This window comes from Bombina bombina, chromosome 1 (genome assembly GCF_027579735.1).
Source record: "Bombina bombina isolate aBomBom1 chromosome 1, aBomBom1.pri, whole genome shotgun sequence".
Lineage (NCBI taxonomy): Eukaryota > Metazoa > Chordata > Amphibia > Anura > Bombinatoridae > Bombina > Bombina bombina.
In genome coordinates this window covers 489,782,638-489,789,163 of record NC_069499.1, presented here as the reverse complement: position 1 = coordinate 489,789,163, position 6,526 = coordinate 489,782,638, and positions in this window count along the sequence as shown.

Genomic DNA, 6,526 nt, shown 5'->3' with positions numbered 1-6,526 from the left:
ATGGACTATAGAACACTATATATACATACAAACACATACAAGGATTTTGCATAATTTTCCATCACTTTTACTTCTAATACTATTCCAAAGTAAAGGCATCTTTGCCAATAATATACCCTTGATAACCAATAATAATTACACGACAAACGGCTCTTAACCCCGGTCGTGCCATTAAAATGAATGTAGCTCACTTCCGCTCTGGTCTAGAAGAGAGCGAGCTACATTCATTTTAATGGCGCGACCGGACACACTGCGACTAGAGAGTGTTGCCACGATGCGCTATGTAAAAACCAGAGCAAGAAGCGGCGTTCTAGTAAAATGAACTTTTACATAAAAAAATTCTGCAATACTTTAATGTATACATCTGCTGGTAAGCTAATGTTATATAATTCTGCACATAGTGCATAATTATATAACATTAGTTTGTACGTTTACCATCCCTTTAAGAGATGGAAACATTGCACACAATAGCAATAAAAATGTAATTTAAGTTAGCCAAGCTCAGAGTTGGAAATCTGGAATCAAAGACATTGTGCATCACTGCTATTGTTATTTGGTGCATGTTTCTATCTCTTGTCAGTAGGGTTGCCAGCTGGGCTCTATAAAAATAACGGATTGCCTACAGGTGACTGGGCATGGGTGGTAGCTGGGGTCACACAATATCCCCCCAAAGCTTAACTTTAGGCCCACGTTTGATACAATCATTTATATTTTTCACAACTGAGCAGTCATTTTATCCCCTTGGTTGCCAGTAACACACAAATGCAGTAGTGATTTGATTCCTGGACTGCCAGGAGCACATATACACACAGCATTTGTTTAACACCCTGCATGGCTGCCTCTTATACTAGAAAATGCACAGTGTTACTTTTTTGGGTACTTTAAAAATACTGGACATTTAAGTGTCCAGTATTTTTATATAGATTTTACTGGACAGCCTGCTAAAAACTGAACTGTCCGGGTTGAATACTGTACATCAGGCAGCCCTACTTGTAGGAAACATATTGCAATCTGCACATATTTACACAATGTGGAAGTCTAGCTTGCAGAATATGAGTACAATAGTAAATGGTCAGCAAATGGTACTAATGTCCACAGCACCTCTGTTTAAAATATCGACTTTATTTAGATCTTTAGGCACATAAAAGACTTTTATATGCCTAAAGGTTGGAATAAAGTGTATATTTTAATCACAGGTGCTGTGGACATTAGTACCATTTGAATGTTAGGGAGATAGGAGAGACCCCTGACTGCATGTGCACTAGTTCAGGACTATTTTGATGTTAAGTGGTCACAGGTAAAACCATCAGGAAATCCCCCTGCAACTCCCCCTTACATTGATATTAACTTTGTGCCTGCTGCTGTGCCCTGACCCATGCTTTCTTCCCTTTTCCTGCATTCCCACCTCCTCAATATGCCACATATAGTGCTGTCAATTACAGCCAAAGAAATAACAAACTGAGGGGTAGTGAAGAACAGGGCAGAGTTAAGGTTACGTGAACATTTCAAACAAGCAGAGCAACTTTTACCCTGATCTTCAAAGCACTGCTGCCTACTGACACAGAATTTACAGGACCATTTAGTAAATCAAGAGGAAGCAGAATGCCGGTGTTCTAAAATAAGTCTCGACTTATAAGAATGCGGGACCTGCGTCACTTCCGGTGACGTGACATAAGCTGTTGGAGGTGTGTGGCGCTCACTGCGCATGCGCAAGTGGCCCAACCTCTCAAAATCAGCTGTTTCAGTAGCAGCAAAGGGTCGAGGAATTATATGGAGATTAGCCTTTATTGTGCATGCGCTCCCGACATACTCCACACATGCGCACAGCATCAGAGGGTCCATGATTTATACAGGCAAGTTGCCTTCAGTGCGCATGCGCACGGTGACGTACAATGGGGGGGGAAAAACAAACATACAATTTGAAATAATATTAAAAAATATGTGAATCCCAAATGATCAACACTTAAAGTATAGGGCGGGTTCCATTAAAAAACTTAATGTATAGTGTCACGTGGCCACACAAAATCTAATGGTTGTGTCTGCATAGAGTGATCGGACCTAAGGTTTATGGAATGAACCATTTACAGATTTAAATAATTTTTTATTTAAATCTGTAAATGGTTCATTCCATAAACCTTAGGTCCGATCACTCTATGCAGAACCAACCATTAGATTTTGTGGGGCCACGTGACACTGTACATTAAGTTTTTTAATGGAATCCGCGTTATACTTTAAGTGTTGATCATTTGGGATTCACATATTTTTCATATTATTTCAAATTGTATGTTTTTTTTTCACCCCATTTGTACGCCACTGTGCGCATGCGCACTGAAGGCAACTCGCCTGTATAAATCCTGGTTCCTCTGATGTATGGAGTGTGTCGGGAGCGCATTCGCAATAAAGGCTAATCTCCATATAATTCCTTGACCCTTTGCTGCTACTGAAACAGCTGATTTTGAGAGGTGGGCCACTTGCGCATGCGCAGTGAGCGCCACACACCTCCAACAGCTTATGTCACGTCACCGGAAGTGACGCAGGTCCCGCATTCTTATAAGTCGAGACTTATTTTAGAACACCGGCATTCTGCTTCCTCTTGATTTACTAAATGGTCCTGTAAATTCTGTGTCAGTAGGCAGCAGTGCTGTGAAGATCATGCACAGTAAGCGCCACACACCTCCAACAGCTGATGTCACGTCACCGGAAGTGACGCAGGTCCCGCATTCTTCTAAGTCGAGACTTATTTTAGAACACTGGCTATGCTCACTGATGCTTATAGTTTCACTGAAGGAGGGAGATTAACTTTTAAAATATGTTAGTAATTTACAACATTTTTCCAGGGATTTCTTTCTTACTTTACTTGTCTTTGCAGCCAGCCTCATTGTATTCCTGTATTCTACTTCAGCATAAACATTTCACTGACCTGATCCTCCCTCACCTAACACGCACATGGTTAAATTGTGAAGAAAACAGTAACAGTGGGGTCACAGGGCAGCATACAGACAATCAACAGCCTCCTGGATCTCCGGTAAAGCTGATATTTATCTTTTTCTCTGTCTCAGCCAGTCTCCCTCAATGCGTGTTGCCTGTGCTTGCAGACACTGCCTGCAGTGCCTGTCATTGCGGCACCAGAGCAGTTTTAGAGTGCACACAGTGTGCAGCATGATTGGGAAATGATGTTCCCCCCAGTCCCTTCTACCCTGGCACATCCGCAACACAGACACTGGCTCCAGCTGCGGGCTCTTAATCTGTAATCAAGTGCCAGAATAAAGCAGAGGAATCTATGACTTGACTATGCTTAGAGGAAGCGTTTAATGTATGTGTAAACTATAGCCCAAGTTTAAGCTGCACAGGGCATCAGAAATGTAAAAAAAATTAAAAAATTATTTTCTTCCAATATGCCTTCTCTATCCCTTGCTGCCTGTCCCAGGCGCCCCCGGGCAGCTGCCCGTATTGCCCGCCCCTAGAAACGGCCCTGGTCATTAGGATGTCATGGAATGCCCTACCACATACGGCGTTCTGCAACTTCCCCTTTGATGTAGGCAATGATCGGTCTGGGGGTGAGCCTAGCAGTGTATGCAATCCCCCATGATCCGACGACGACAGCATGATTTCATTCATACAAATAGTGTTTAGATCTGAACTTTGTTCTGATATGAACACTATTATTCCGCCACAAAGGGGTTAAGGGTTAATACCTGCCGATAGGGACATTAAAGTCAAAATAAACTTTCATGATTCAGAAAGATCATGCACGTTTTAGAAACTTTCATTATTAAATTCTACACAGTCTTTTCATATTCACACTTTCTGAGACACCATCTCCTACTGAGCATGTGCACAAGCTCACAGGGTATACGTATACTAGTCTGTGATTGGCTGATGGCTGTCACATGATACAGGGGGCCGGCAAACAGGGAAAATGAATACATTTGTAAAAAAAATAAAAATCTACTGCTTATTTGAAATTCAGAGTAAGTGCCATTGCATTGTCTTTTTGATATGCACTTTTTAATTATGCAAGTCTTCTGTATTTAGTGGTTCCTTAAGCAGTACTAGTAGTGGCAAATAGTTGTAGGGCATACAAGGTTTAGAAATTGCAAAGGTAAATATGTAAATTTATCTGTATCCTAATGTGCTATCAAAGTGTGTGTTTTGCTGAAATTTTGAGGCATCTATAAAATAGTCCTCCTACCATTTATGACAAGATTAAAGGGACAGAAAACCCCAACATTTTATTTCATGATTTGGATAGAACATACAATTTTAAACAACTTTCCAATTTACTTCTATTATCAAATTTGTTTAATTATCTTGTTATTATTTGCTGAAGGAACAGCATTGTACTACTGGCTGAACACATCTAGTTAGGCAATCACAAGAGACAAATGTGTGCAGGCACCAATCATAAGCTAGTTCACACTAGTGTAGGATATGTGAGTATTATTTTTCAACAAGGTATACCAAAAGAATGAAGCGCATTTGAAAATAGAAGGGAATTTAAAAGTGTCTTAATATTACTGCCATCTGAATCATGTAAGATTAATTTTAACTTTCCTATCCCTTTAAAAGATACAAAAAAGGTTATACCTCATTAGTTGATGCTTGATCATTACTTTTCAGGTGGAGAACTATAAATAAAGATTTATTTTATAATAATAATAATAAAAAAAGATCTGTATTCCAATGATTGCTTGAACTCAGCATGGATGCACCAGCAGCAGTTCTATGGGGTTGTTTGATGGGGTGCCAAACCATGTCAATCTTTTAGTTTGCATCCCCGTTGTGATGAGGGAGAGGGTGGAAATTGCCCCTTCACTGTCTAGTATTCCCCAGACTACCTAGCCATAGCCCATACATCCTAGTTGTGCCCTGGTCCACCCACAGAGCATCTGTGACTTACTACAAATCAGTAGTCCCAATGAGAGAAACCAGCACAGTCCATATGAGAACTATCATGGGCAACTGCCAAACCCACAAAAATATTGGAAAAATTATAAAACCAGTTGTCTCCAATGATATAAAATATCCCTTTATTAGTTACACATGGGGATCCAACAAAAGCATGTCTCTGGGAAACTTCCCTTAGTCATGTGATATGTGGCATGAGTGTTTCTTAGGTGAACAATATTTGTACATTCCTTATGCCCTCTAGTGGGTAACAAAAGTTAAACATTTACATAAAAGGCCAAAGACCAACACAATATTTTCAATACTGTTAGATTGTATCACTTCAAAACCTCATAATCAAATGGAACACACAATGTAACATGACATACAATAACTGAATTTTTATGTTAATAAAAAAACAGACCAATTTACCTCTCTATTCATCCCCTTAGGCTCAAGGGTGTCTCGCTGTTTTAGTATCAATCCCTTATTGCCACCTAACCTTGAAGTGTTAACCTGTTCAATAATTTGAAAATGTAGCTGGTTTATTTGATGGCCAGCAGCTTAAAAAGTGACAGGCAAATGCGGCAAATAGTCCCTTGAAGCGAATATTACTCTTGTGCTCATTAATGTGATCTTGAATGCGTCTCGTGGTCTCCCCCACATAGGTACGGCCACATGGGCACTTAATCATGTAAATCACAAAACAAGTATCACAAGTATAATGAGCAAGATAGAAATATATATGGCCAGTATGGAGATGTAAAAAATAGGGACTATTGATGATAGAGCTTCAGTTGGCCCTGACCAAGCAGGAAAGCACCCCACAATTTTTTTTAGTAATAAAAGACTGCTTCGTGGGCATAGGTGGACATATCTGCTTTAATTAAAACATCACGCAGACTACAGCTCTTTTTATAAGCTGGCATAGGGAGCTGAAATTAACCAATTTCTGGATTACATGTACCTAAAAGGTGCCAATGTTTACAAATAACTTTAAGTATTAAAGGGCTCTATTTGAAAAACTCTGAAACAAAAGTTAGCCTTTGTGTCTCTTTCTTAGATTTCCGTAATCTTAATAAATCATCTCTCGGGATTTGACCAACAGCTTTCATCACATGTTCAATTCATTCACTTGGATACCCCCTTTCTATAAATCTCTGACCCATTTCTGGAAGTCTAACTGGTACCATATAATTGTCAGAGACAATCTTTTTAACCGTAAGCATCTGACTATGTGGTAAAGATTTAATCAGGGATGGATGAGGAGTACTATTAAAGTAAAGTAGAATGTTGCAATCAGTTTATTTCCTATAGATGTCTGTTTTAAAGCAGAAACCATCCTTAAAGGGACATGAGACCCACATTTTTTCTTTCATGATTTAGAAAGAGAATGCAATTTTATTTTTTTTATTCTCTTGATATTCTTTGCTGAAAAGCATATCTAGATATGCTCAGTAGCTGCTGATTGGTTGCTGCACATAGAAGCCTTGTGTGATTGGCTCACCCATGTGCATTGCTTTTTCTTCAACTAAGGATATCTAAAAAATGAAGCAAAATAAATAATAGAAGTAAATTGTAATGTTGTTTAAATTTCTATTCTCTATCTGAATCATGAAAGAAAGATTTTGGGTTTAGT